This window comes from Durio zibethinus, chromosome 11, assembly GCF_047325235.1.
Source record: "Durio zibethinus cultivar Kanyao isolate XHJ-2024 chromosome 11, ASM4732523v1, whole genome shotgun sequence".
Lineage (NCBI taxonomy): Eukaryota > Viridiplantae > Streptophyta > Magnoliopsida > Malvales > Malvaceae > Durio > Durio zibethinus.
The window spans coordinates 19,993,218-20,007,500 of record NC_143172.1 but is presented as its reverse complement, the minus strand read 5'-3'; the positions used below and the strand labels follow the sequence as shown (position 1 = coordinate 20,007,500).

At 42.7% G+C, this 14,283-nt stretch overlaps 1 pseudogene across 1 annotated transcript in view; it reads left to right on the top strand.

Annotated features, from left to right (window-relative positions):
* Positions 1–2,124, top strand: part of LOC111290240 (WAT1-related protein At3g30340-like) — a 2,551-nt pseudogene extending 427 nt beyond the window's left edge. The window contains exons 2-6 of the transcript XR_016346697.1: positions 1–68; positions 158–274; positions 388–802; positions 1,559–1,710; positions 1,802–2,124. The exon at positions 1–68 is cut by the window's left edge and continues 17 nt beyond it. The product of XR_016346697.1 is annotated as a WAT1-related protein At3g30340-like (transcript). The remainder of the gene's footprint in view (positions 69–157; positions 275–387; positions 803–1,558; positions 1,711–1,801) is intronic.
* The last annotated feature ends 12,159 nt before the right edge of the window (positions 2,125–14,283 follow it).

The following is a 14,283-nucleotide window of genomic DNA, read 5'->3' as shown; positions in this document are numbered from 1 at the left end:
TGCAGGAACAGCAGACCAAAGCTCACACCACGCATTTTATGTTACCTCTTCTGCAGTGCAATCGTTGGGTTAGTTATATTGAACTAGATTCATGTATTTCCTTCTAGCCTTATTGTTGATAATATAACAGGCACACCTAACTTATAATTACTTGTAGGACCTCACTAACGCAGTATTTCTTTCTCCTTGGAATTCAATACACATCTGCTACATTTTCGTGCGCCTTTGTCAACATGGTGCCAGTGCTGACGTTTATAATGGCATTACCATTTCGGTATGGATGTAAATTAGCCATTATATTATGGTACTATGTTCTTCTGTAAAACTTGGTTACCATATCCTTGCATGGTAATTTACTCTCTCTGGCGTCACTTATTTATGCTGTAGGATAGAAACTGTGAACCTCAAAAGCCACAGTGGGAGAGCCAAAATACTTGGTTCAGTGATTTGTGTTGGAGGTGCCCTGCTATTAACACTTTATAAAGGAATTCCTTTATTCAAACACCCACTCTCGCAGGCCATGGCTCCAACTATGGCAAATGCGATCAAGCTGAGCTCCTCTAGAAGAGCAGAGAGGTGGACCATTGGTTGCCTAGCTTTGATAGTAGGAACCGTATTGTGGTCTTCATGGTTTATCATTCAATCAAATGTAGGCGAAAGATATCCCTGCCAATATTCCAGCACTGCAATCATGTCTTTCTTTGGAGCAATCCAATCAGCTATCTTTAGCTTGTCTACAAGCAGGGACCCTTCGGTTTGGGTTCTGAAGGGAAAAGTGGAAATTATAACTGTCCTCTATGCTGTAAGTCTGCTCTTCTTACAAGTAGATTTTATCTAGGTTGTGATATTGTCCCCAACGTGCTTTTTTGGTGTAAATGTGACTAATTCTAGGAAGGTAATACCAATCCCACACAGAAGATAACATCTAGGATGGTAGCAACAGAGTGACTTTTTAACCCATCCACAGGTTTCTAGGTCAAGGAGTAGGGAAGCCTGGCCTAGGTATATGCTGTCTTGTAGGCTAGGGTAGCATTAGAGATCTTTTTTCTGAAACATATTTTTCCTTGTTGATATTCAATTACAAAAGAGGTATAGATTCAAAACTTCAATTTAACGTATCTTTTTGTAATTTTATTTTTCTTGCAGAAATTAGTACTCCTGTCGTGTGGACTTTCTCCACATAATTCATCCAAGTAGAATCCACAAAAACCAAAATGGAAAACACTGCAGACAGCATTAGTGTTTTCTATTCCCTGAATTAACAATCCATCTATCCAAGTAGATTACATAAACCAAGATGGTAAACACTACCGACAGGGTGGTGTTTTACATTTTCTGAATTAACAATCCAAGTAGATTCCATTAACCAAAATAGAGAACATTGCAGACAGCATTAGCGCTTTCCATTCCCTGAAATAAAAATAACAGCAAATGACAGATAAATAACGTATTTGGTTCTTGAAGGGACACCCGCTAGCAAATATGCTCAAATCTGTCTATTGCTATTCGATGCTTGAGCTTCTTCCTTGATTAGCATGCCATTTTTCCGTGAACGCAGGGAATGATAGGATCAGGCTTGTGCTATGTGGGCATGGCGTGGTGCGTCAAGAAGAGGGGTCCTGTCTTCACGGCAGCCTTCAGTCCTCTTGTTCAGATAATGGCAGCTATGTTTGATATCCCCATCCTCCACGAACAACTCAATCTTGGGAGGTTTATTATTCTAACTAATTAATATATCTGCTTATGTACAAGCTGATAAATACGCAGTGCTAACTTTCTTCCTTGGCACTCATATGAACAGTTTGTTGGGTTCAATAGTTGTCATCATTGGGCTGTATATTCTTCTTTGGGGCAAGAACAAAGAGATGCGGAATTGTGCTTCAAAAATTGCTCAAGAAGCCAAAGAGATCAGAGAACAAGAGGCTGATCAGTTACAAGTTACCTCGGTTTCTTGTGATTCAAGTTTTCGGGAGGCCAAGTAGGCATTTTGCGGCCTAACTTCAACTTCATTCATGTAGTATTCAGATAACCTATTAATAAAATTAGTACCAACAAATATATTTGAACTTCTCTTGTTCAATTGTTCCACAACATAGAAAATCAAGGAAAAGTTTGCTTTACCATTTTATTGATGGATGCACCGTTGGTCCCAGGATTCAGAGTCAAGATATATATGCAACAGTTTGTCGAGTAAAATTGAGAAGAAAATTCAGCATGGTATCACCCTGACTCTATCACTCTTTGTGTATATATGGAGAGAGTAAGGAAAAAACTTCTTTTTTTTAATAAGAAAAAACGAGAAATCCTTTCCTAAAAAATTAGCTTATTGGAAAAATCATTCTACTTCCATCTTAAAACTTAGCTTCTCAGGATAATCACTTGACTCGGTCCATCCTCATAACTTAAATTCCATGTGGCAACATAGAATAACCTATACCATCTGAAGAATGAGGCTTATGGTAAAACGGTGGGTGATAATATGGTAACATAAAAGTGTGATCTCCATTGTTTGATGTGCTTTCACCAACCAAATTACATAGCTTTTATTTTATTTTATTTTTATGAATAAACAAATACTAGTGCTGTTCCACATGCAAAACCATGCCTTTTTTATTTTATCGCAACCTTGCTCCTGAATATTTCAGATGTACCTTTTCATCAAATACAATCTCCAGCACTCGAGCAATGCTTATTAACCAGTTTATACACGTTGGATAAAGTTACATATGATGGTAACTTTTCCGTCAAAGCCTTCACATCCTTACATTTAAAGTTGTAATTTTCAAACGAAGGCCTTTTTTTTCATAACTCTCTCTTCTTCCCCCCTACTTTGCCCCTCTACAGAAGAGGTTGCTGAACTCCACCGGAGCACAAAAGAGGTTAAAGGTAACCAAACCACTCAGGAGGAAGAGCCTCACATCCCTTCAAGACCAATCTTTTCTTATAAAGACTCCCTCTTAGGACCAACTATGGGGCTTTCCACCAACCCTTTTACCAAACGAACAATGACGGTATGGAAACGGATTCTGATGAAGATAGTCGGGAGCATTCCATCTGAGAAGCCAATGCTAACATCAATATCATTCACACAAAAGAAGAAAAACAGCGCTTACGATCAAAATGGGCTAAATCCCTCATTGTCAAAGTCTACGGGAAAACAGTTGGATATCAATACCTTGTCCATAAGCTCAACCAACTCTGGAAGCTACAAGGTAAGTTCTTCACGATCGACCTTGGTGGAGATTACTTCTCATTAGATTCCATAACCCTGAAGATTATGAAGCAGTTCTTAAAGGAGGACCATGGTTCCTTGGGGGCCGATTCCTTGCAGTTAGGCATTGGGAACCAAACTTTAGGGCATCTCCAGCCTCCCTCCCTCTTGTCTGTTGTTGTCTGGTTATGTCTCCCAAAACTTCCTCTAGAATACTAAGACCCTGATATCTTGAGAAAGATAGGGAAAAGAATAGGCGCTCTCTTTCGAGTTGATAACCACACCTTAGCCAGTGAAAGAGGAAGATAAGCCAGATTGTGCATTCAATTAAATCTTGAGAATCCCCTGCCAATACGGTGGAAGGCCACAAGCAGGTCATCATCTATGAGGGATTAGGCCTACTGTGCTTTGAGTGTGGACGTTTAAGGCATAAAAAAGCATCATGTCCTGATATCATCCAAACGATTCGGATCAGGGAAGCCTCAACGCCGTCGGAAAATCCCTTATCGCCAACTGCCCCGCCCAAGCCCAACCCTGATGAGGACAAATATGGTCCTTGGATGCTTGTATAGAGACACCGACCAAAGGAAAAATCGGTTAGAAATATTGCAGCTAGAGGCAACCAGGCAAACCCTGCCACCCTGCAAAAACACACTATTCATCAGCCTAATCTGCATGCTAGCAAAAAGCATCAAGCTCTGTCTCCATCTTCTCCCTCCATGCATGGTTTAGGCCCTGACCTAATCCCACCTTAGTCGCCAGGCTCAAATCATAAAAAGGGAAAGTCCACCTTTCCACCCATACCGCATCTCAGCACCAAAGCAGCACTCCCCCCCTCAAGGATCTTAAAAAGTCTTTTCATGGACAGGCCATGTCAAGGTTATTACCCTTTCCATGCAACGTCCCTTTGACATCTTCTGAGTCCTGCATGCAGACTTCTAATTCCATGCAAACCCATAGAGATCCCTCACGTGACCCCCCCACTGTGATCAACTCCCATACCACCAAAGGCTCCCCAATATCCCTCCCACTCAAACTTACATACTTCTCCCAACTTTTCTCCCCCCCCAGAACCCTCCCTCAACAATGACAGGCCGCTGGATCCGTGGCCGCTTCTAACACCCGGAATAACGAAACTTTAATGCCAGCTAGAGAATGATGGTTCGCCTAGAAAGAAGAGCTCGGAGGGAACGCCTCATATCAGCTGCCCAGAGCGTGCCCAGGCCAACCTTCCAACAACATTCTCCTTTGGCCTCGCTAGGGCAGACAGAAAGTCCACTGAGGAGAGCCCTGAACGCAACCGAATCAGTGGGAGATTCCGAAGATCGCTCACTCCACTCGAGAGGCACTTGGCAGGAACTGCTCCTCGACCACAACCACAAGCTCGCCTCCAAACAACAGTCGGGCCCCTAGCTCCCATGCTAATATTGCCTCCATCACTGCAACCATTGCTAGTGCCTAACTCAACCATATCTCAGGCCTTGAGTTTCCCTCCTTCGATACCATCATGGATCATCCACTCCTCAGAAGTCACACTAGGCAGTAGGCCTCTCGAGATTCACCTTCTCAGCACACAAACCACTATTTTGAACATTGTCAAAAGCAACCTTGTTCATCAACTCAGGCTGTATATTAGCCCTTTTTTGACCCAGGAGCCAGACACCCTAGTGCACAAGCTGAAACTCTTCCTCTGGATGGAAGTTGCACAATGGAATGCCCACCACCCCCTTCAGAACCCGATGGAAGTCCCAGATAGAAACTCCTCCCAACCCCCACCAACAACCATGCCAATGTTCATTCTGGTTTGGAATTGTCGAGAGGCCCATCATCCAGACTTTATTTGCACAGTCAAAGACCGTGTGCGTCTCCACCAGCTGGAGATCATGATCATTACAGAAACCAGAGCCAGAGGACGCATATGGATGCTTTGGAACTCTGGGCTGGTCATCGGGGATCCTCCATACGACCTTAAGCAAAAGATACATGCTATCATCAAGGAACTTTCCTCAAACTCCTCCTGGCTCCTCTTTAGCATATATGCTACTCCTAGGTTTAGAGAAGAAAACTGCTCTGGAAAAATCTTACTGTTTGTTACCTCCCACCACCAACTCCCCTGGCTTGTTGTGGGGGATTTCAATAAGGTCCTTTCTAGCAATGATAAAAAAAGGGGGATTACCCACCTCTACTTGTCGTCTTCGAGCTTTTCACAATTGCTTGAACACATGCAAACTTTTGGACCTTTGCTTTTCTGGCCCACATTTCACCTGGACTAACCTTAGAGTCTCCAGCTCCCTCGTCCAGGAAAGGATCGATCTCGCCCTTGCCAACCCCCCTGGAGAACCCTTTACCCTAATGCCTTGGTGAGACACCTACCTAGAACTAGATCTAATCACAGCCCCTTTCTTATTTGTTTGAATTGTACTAGCCCCATTTTAGCAACAAGCCTTTTTGATTCCAAACAATGTGGATGAACCACCTTGAGTTCAAAGACATTCTCCACGCTTTTGGGTAAGAAAACGACTCTAACGTCTATACCATCACCCATGCATTTACCAATGAGCTCAAAGTTTGGAAAAAAAGAAGTATTTGGGCTCTTAAATCTCGAGTAAAAAGAAAGTCCTTGCTAGGCTTAAAGGTGCTCAAAAAGCACTTGCCACATATCCAAACCCCTTCTTTATTAAGCTCCAGCATTCCTTTACGCTCGAGTACTAATAGATCCTCAAGTTGGGATATGGTTCACGTGTTAGTAAAAAATTTCAGATCATTAAAAAATCTGAATGAAATTTTCTATATATGCATGAAGGACCCAAGAACCTAATAGCTTAAGTTTTTGGGCTTAAGTGGTATCAATATGCATGTATGGACTTTCTGGTGTACTCTCATGGGCTCCAAGTATGGTTTATCTCCCCAATAAGTGGTATCAGAGCCAAGATTACAGCAAGTTCTAGCCCCAGTGGTGTTACTAAGGGGGAGATTGTGGGATGTGTTGAATCAACCTGGAGTATAAGCTTAAGGGAGCACTGAGACAACCTAGGTAGCAAAGTTGAGTGCTGTGACTTGGCCCAAAAGCATACTAGAAATGTTAGGTTATTTGGCCCAAAGCAGGTGTTAATAGGACTTACTTTCATAGAAGAGTCGAGGTGAGACTTGATTAGAATGTGTTGAATCAATCTGGAGTGTAAGCTTGAGGGAGTACTGAGACAACCTAAGTGGCAAGGTTGTGTGCTGTTGTCACGGGCTCCGACCTTAAAATTAGAATCCGTGAGGCCTTAGGCTTAGAATCATCTCATTCTAGCCTAAGTCAACCTAAAACACAAGCGTGCGATCACTAGAACAATGAAAAAGATAGAATGCACAAGTTTAAGAGAAACAGAAGAACAAGAGAATTGCTGAAATAAGCTCCGTATTTTACCGAAGCAAAAGTGTATATGATAATATACAAAAAAGGGTGAGGCGACCCTCTATTTATAGTTGAGACCCCAACTACAGTTATGGCTAAATCCTTAGAATCAAGGAATTACAATCAATGAAAGATTACACAGATTACATTCAATCAAGATTTTACTTTCTGAATTTTGGGGTCAACCCGATACATCAGAAGGCTCCTGTTAATCCTGTATGCTTCTAGAAAATCTTCTTGCGCATTTCCCCTATTGGGCCTTTCTTGATGTGGTGTAGGTGTCTTGCGGACCTTGGCCTGGTTGTGCGAGCTGGCCTGCATGTTATGCGGGTGTTTTGGATTCCTCTCCAAGGCCTAGTGCACAAACCCCCACCAATGCTCTTGGTGCACGTGCTGGTGCACTTGATATGCTTGATGCACCCGTCCAGGGCATGACATTCTCCTCCACCTGATTATGCAACGCCCTCTTTGTGTCCTTTACATGGTATTACCTGATCTGATCCCAAAACTACCATAAGTCTTCTGTTGGTTTCTAGCTTGCCTCACTATTTAGAAGTCTTTTCCAGTGTACCAAATACTTCTGTCTTGGTTAGTAATTCTTCTGCTTCATTTTTTGATCAATTATGATGCTGTGGACCTTCTTTTCATATGAAGCCCTAGCTCCCAATGGTGCATAATTTAACTCTGCTTGTTCTAGATCTCTCTCATCCTCATGGAATGGCTTGAGCAAACTAACATGAAATATCGGATGTACCATCGATTTGAAGGGTATATCCAGCTTGTAGGCAACCTTACCTACCCTATTGACTACTTGAAAAGGTTTCTCATACCTTAGGACTAGGCCTTTGTATAGTCCCTTGTGGCACACTATGGGATGCAGCTTCACTAAAACCAAGTCTCCCACTTGGAACTATACTTTTTACCTATTTTGGTCTTTCCACTTCTTCGACCTCTTTGTCACCTTGTGGTTACTGTCTTGTGAAAACAGACTCTAGCCAAGTCAGCTTGCTCCTGCCAAGCCTTGACAAACTTGTATGCTGTTAGATTCGACCTTGTATAACTTGTAGCAATCAAACCAAGTGTTAAAGGTTGCTGACCTGTTACTACTTCAAATGGACTCTAGTTTGTTACCTCGTTCCTTTGTAAGTTGTAAGAAAATTAGGCAATATCTAACAACTTTAGCCAATCCATTTGCATGGCACTCGCATAGTGCCTGAGATAGACCTTCAATAGCCCATTCACACGCTCAATCTACCCATCGATCTATGGATGCATGCTGATGGAAAAGTTCAAGTCTGACTCTAACAGTTTGAACAACTCAGTCCAAGACCTATTTGTGAAACGCCCGTCCTGATCACTAACAATAGTCATCGGCACTCTCTAGTACTTCACCACGTTCTTTAGGAACAATCGGGCTGCCTTCTTGGCTGAGCACTCATTGGTTGCTGAAATAAAAATCCCATACTTGGAAAACCTATCCAATACTACCATGATGCTTCTAAATCCCTTAACCTCGGGTAGACTGACTATAAAGTCCAAAATGACACTCTCTCATGGTCGCTCTGGCACTGGCAATGGCTTCGAGAAATCGTTTAGTTTCTTGAGCTCCACATTATCCTATTGGCACACAAAACAAGTCTTCACATAGGCCTCTACATCTTCCCTCATATGCGACCAGTAGTATCGATCTTCTAGCAAAGCTAAGGTGAGGCTCACCCCTAGATGTCTAACCCACCTTGAATCATGGCACTCATGCTTGACTTCTTTACGGAGCTTTCCATGCTGTGGCATAAATAGCCTACTGCCTTTGATGTACAACAAACCACCTGCAACCAAACTGCCTGATCTTACCTTACTGGGCGTATTCCATAAGAGCTTTGATTATAGGATTATGCGTAAGCCCTTTCTTGATGTGGGCACTAAAGACCCTTTTAGTTGGCTAATGGCAGCAAGGTTAGCCTTCTTGCTTAAGTCATTTGCCACCATGTTCGTCTGCCCTGGCTTGTACTCCATCTAAAAATTGAATTCCATAAAAAAATCCTACCATCTAGCTTATTTTGGGGATAGTTTCTTCTGCGACTGGAAGTAGTTGGTCACCACATTATCCATCTTAACCACGAACCTTGACCCTAATAGGTAATGGCGCTAAGTGTGCAAGGAGTGCACCACTGCAATCATCTTTTTCTTTTGGATCGTGTACTTACACTCAATCTCATTAAACTTTTTGCTTTCAAACATGACTGGATGTCTTTTTTGCATTAGCATTCCCTCTATAGTAAAGTCTGATGCATTCGTATGTACCTTATATGGCTTGGTATGGTCTGGCAAGGCTAAGACTGGCTCCTCAATCATAGCCTGCTTCAATCGATCAAAGGCTTTCTGGCACTCTGCGACCCACTCCATGCTTTCTCTTTTTTGAGCAAGTCAATTAATGGTATGGCTATGGTTGAATGGCCCTTGATGAAGCACCTGTAGTAGTTGACTAGCCTAAGAAATGACCTCAAATTAGTGACTTTGGCTGGTGGTTCCCATTACAGGATGGCACGCACATTACCTTCATCCATACGAATCCTACCACTTTTCACTATATGGCCTAAGAATGAGATCTCCTGCTGGGAAAATGAGCACTTTTCCCTCTTGATATATAGCTTGTGCACCCATAACACCTTGAACACCTATTTTAAGTGGTCTATATGTTCTTTCAAAGTCTGACTGTAGATCACAATATCATCCAAATAAAGCACAACAAATGATTAAGAACAATTGAAGTACCTTATTCATAAGGGTACAGAATGTTACTGAGGCATTCGTGAGTCCAAATGGCATAACCAAGAACTCATATGAACCATACCAAGTGACACATGTTGTTTTGGACTTATCTTCCTTTACGATCCTGACATGGTAGTAGCCCGACCTTAAATCCAGCATGGTGAACCACTTTACATTCCCAAGTTAGTCGAACAAGTTCGCAATGAGTGGGATATGATACTTGTTCTTGATGGTCAGCTTGTTCAAAGCCTGATAGTCTATACACAACTGCAATGACCCATCATGCTTATGTTAGAATAGAATCGGTGTACTATATGGCACCTTGGATGGCCTAATAAAGCCAGCATCAACTAACTCATTGAGCTACTTCCTTAACTCCTCTAACTCTGGTGAGGATATTTGGTAAGGGACTTTAACTAGTGGCTTGGCCTCGGGCACCAGCTTGATCTTGTGGTTCACCTATCTTTTAAGTGGTAGCTTGCTAGGCAGCTTTATGGGCATTGCATCACTAAAGGACTTCAGCACTTTTAGCACCTCTAAGGGGGTGTTGGACTCCTCTTCCCTCGGTTTCTCATACTTTAAAGCTGCCAAGAAGGTGTCTTCATCCCTACTCTCCCCCTTGGCAAATTAAATGGCTAACACCATTTTAAACCTAATCTCGACCCTCGCTTCAATGGTATAAGGCATTGCACCATGCATCCAAAATATAAATACAATTGGCAAAAGGCACAAGGAAGACGTTAATCCGAACAAGGAAATCCAACCCAATCATAAACTCATAGGCATCTAGGAGTATTACCTCAATAGTTTCCTTGCCCTTCCAGTCTTTAAACTATAACTCCACTCCCTACGTAACTCTAATGACTAGAACTTCCTTAGAGTTCACTGTCTTAGTGGTACCAGTCTCTTTCTACACCTTCAGTCTGAGCTTCTTGGCTCCATCACTTGAAATAAATAAGTATGAGGCACCTGTGTCCACCAGTGCACTCACTTTCTGGCTTATAACAATTAGATCCATAAACATCAAGCCTTTTGGCTTATAGCTCCCCTTACTCTGGATAACATTGAACACCAACAACCCAGGCTTTGCTACCTCTGCCTTTGGTTTCTTGTCAGATTTCTTGTCTACAGCAGCTAGCTTGCCCTTCTATGGGCAATTACGCGCTATATGGATTTCTCCACATAAGTAGTATGCGAGCGATTTTTGGTCTCCATTTGCCTTTCACTTACCTACTGGTGGTTTTTTTTTACCATTTTTGTCCAAATGGTCTCGGTCCCTATCCTTGGATGACCATGATCTATACCTTTGGATTACTTTTTTTAGTCTTTCTCATCTTTACCTTTTCTTTTGGGCTTGGAAGACTCAAACTTGTTCAGTGGTTTGAACTCCACTAAGGACTCAACAGTAGTAATGGGTTTAGCCAAGTCATGAACTTTCATCCGTTATAGCTCATGCTTCACTCATAACTTTCAGCCTATCCATGAAAATAAATAGACCCTTCATCTCACTTAGATCCGAGATCTGCAACATTAGTTCAAAGAACTTCTAGACATAGTCCCTTATCTTCTCTTATTGGGTCAGCCTGTGCAGCTTCATCCGTGCCTTATCATTGGCGTACTCCGAGTAGAACTGCTCTCTAAACTCTTTTTGAAACTTTGCCTAAGTTCCAATCATGGCACCTCCGTGCCTCACATCATCACACCTGCGCCTCCACCACAATAAGAAAACATCAATAAGATACATTGATGCGGTACTTATCTTGATAGCCTCATCTTGCATGCTCGTGGCTCGAAAGTACTGCTCCATGCCTCATAGGTAGTTGTATACTTCCTTAGCCACTCTAGTCCCCTTGAACTCTTTAGGCTTAAAGATCTCCACATAAGTTTTAGACGCTCTAGCAAACATGACATCCCTTATGGCAGTCTTGCACGCAGTGAGCTTGCTCCTGAGCTTCTCCATCTCCTTACGCATGGCCTCCATGCCATCGTGCATGGTCTCCACCTGGGCCTCTAAGGTCTCATTTCTTTGGGTGATCACATCCAGGCCTTAATTAAGGGCAGGTTGTAACGCACCCTTGAGCTCCTCCTCCATGGAGTCTAGCGCTTTAACGTGAGTCTCCATATCATTAAGCTTTTTCTTCATGTCGCCCATGGTCACCTCCACCTTGGACAACCTCCCATCTATGGAAGACCAGATGTCTCTCAAACTGGCCTTCTTGCCCCTTCCGCGCTTTTGCTCCTGGGCCTCTGGTTATTGGCTAGCCACATCACTCAGGGATGTCATCTCCTTGATTTAGATCTAACCTACACACATACAAACAAGCATAATCGAAATTACTCTGATACCAACTATTAGGGGCTCTGACCTTAGACTCAGAATCCATGTGACCTTAGGCTTGGAATCACCTCATTCTAGCCTAAGTCAGCCTAAAACACAAGTGTGCAGGCACTAAAACAATGGGAAGGACAGAATGCGCAAGTTTGAGAGAAACAGAAGAATAAGGGAATTGCTAGAATATGTTCTATATTTTATTGAAGCAAAAGTATGTATGATGATGTACAAAGGAAGGTTGGGCGACCCTCTATTTATAGTTGAGGCCCTCAACTACACTTATGGTTAAATCCCTAGAATCAAGGAAGTACAATCAATGAAGGATTACACAGATTACATTTAATCAAGATTTCACTTCCTAAATTTTAGGGTAAACCAATTCCACCAAAAGGCTCCTGCTGATCTTGTGTGCTTCTAGAAGATCTCCTTGCATACTTCCCCTCTTGGGCCTTCTTTGATATCGTGCAAGCATCTTACGGGCCTTGGCCTGGCTGTGCAGGCTGGCCTGCATGCTATACGGGCGATCTGGACTCCTTTCCAAGGCCTAGTGCGCAAACCCCCTCCAATGCTCCTGGTGCGCAAGCCTCAACCTCAAATGCGCGTGCTGGTGCACCTGATGTGCCTGGTGCGCCCGCCCAGGGCGTGACACTGTAACCTGGCCCAAAAGCACACTTGAGATGTGAGATTGTCTGACCCAAAAGAGGTGTTGATAGGACTTACTCGCATGGGGAGCCGATGTAAGACGTGATCAGAACTCACAAGTAAATATGAGAAATTGTTGGATATGGTTCACATGTGAGTGAAGAATCCCACATGTGAGTAAAAAATCCTATATCATTAGAAAATCTAAATGAGATATCTTATACATGCATGAAAGATCCAAGAACCTAATAACTTAAACTTTTGGGCTTAAATGGTATCTAACATGTATGTATAGACCCTCTGATGTACTTCCATGGACTCCAATGTGATTTATCTCTCCAACACCTCAAGCATTTGGAAGAGCTTTGGGCTCTTAAATCTCGAGTAAACTGGTTGTTTGAGAAAGAACGTAACATAGTATTTTCACACTACTACGCTAGTGCGCAGGAGCATCAACAAGATCCTTGGTAATGTGGGAAATTGGGTCTCGGAAATTAAGAATTTCCAAAACCTCATTCTGCCCCATTTCTTATCTGTCTTTACTACTACCAGTCGTGCTTTTGATCAGCTTCATAACCCTACTCCACCCCACGTGTGGCCTAAGCTCTCCCCTGCAGATGCTCAAATCCTAACCCAACCCGTGACAAACCTTGATATCCATAAAGCCCTCTGGACTTTTAAACCTCTCAAAATCCCTGGCCCCAATTGCCTGCACCCCTACTTTTGCTAATGATGCTGACAAACTATAAGCACTAAGTTGTGCTCTGCCATTTAAACAATTTTTGTCAAATCAAGAATTCCAGAGGATCTCAATACCATCCTCATCGCTCTTATTCCAAAGTGCAAAACACTCACCTGCATCTCTCAGTATACGCCTACAAGTCTCTGTAACACTGTTTACAAGCTTACCGCCAAAATCCTGGTGTTACGTCTCACACCCTTTCTTGAAAAGCTAATCTCACCATTCCAAGTCAGCTTCATCCCTGGACGACAAGCTACTACAATGTCATCCTTGCTCAAAACCTGATTCATACGATGCAAAGAAAAAAAAGGAAAGCACGGCTGGATGGCTATTAAACTCGATCTCGATAAGGCCTTTGATCGCCTAGAATGGGGCTTCATAAGAAAGATCCTATATTTCTATAACCTCTCCAAAAGCTGGATTTCCCTTATTACGAGCTGTGTCTCATCTCTCTCAACGTCTGTTTTTATCAATGGTGGTAAGCTAAATAGTTTTCAACCATCCCAGGGCACTAGGCAAGGCGATCCGCTCTCTCCTTACATCTTCATCCTATGCATGGAATATCTCAATCATCTCATAAACTTTGCATGTGAAAGAAAGGAATGGTTCCCCATTAGCTCCTCCAGAACGGGCCCAAAGTTCTCCCACCTTATGTTCGCAGATAACATCATCCTTTTTGCGAGAACAGACAAGAAATTGGCCTGCACCGTCAAGAGAATATTGGTCGACTTTTGTGCTGAATCAGGACAATGCATCAATCTTCAAAAATAAAAAATCTTCTTCTCTCTAAACACCAGCCAAGAGCAAATCAACAGAGCCTTCTCATCCATTGGCATAAGTGCTACTTCTCACTTGGAAAAATACCTAGGCTTCCCACTTTCCCATAGCCGTGTCAAGAAACAAGTTCAAAACTCGTAGGCTGGAAAGCTTCCCTCCTTTCTCCAGCTGGTCGACTTGTCCTCTTCCAATCTACAATTACCACTATTCCCTCTTATTACATGCAATACAGGGCTCTCCTTACAACCATATGTAAAGACCTTGACAAAGTAAACAAAAACTTTCTGCATGGAGGCTCAAAAAATTCTAAGAAACTCCATAGAATAAACTGGTCCATAGTCGCACAGCCCAAAGAGGATGGAAGGCTTGGCATTCGACTTTCAAAACTGGCGTTTTGTAAACACCTCCGA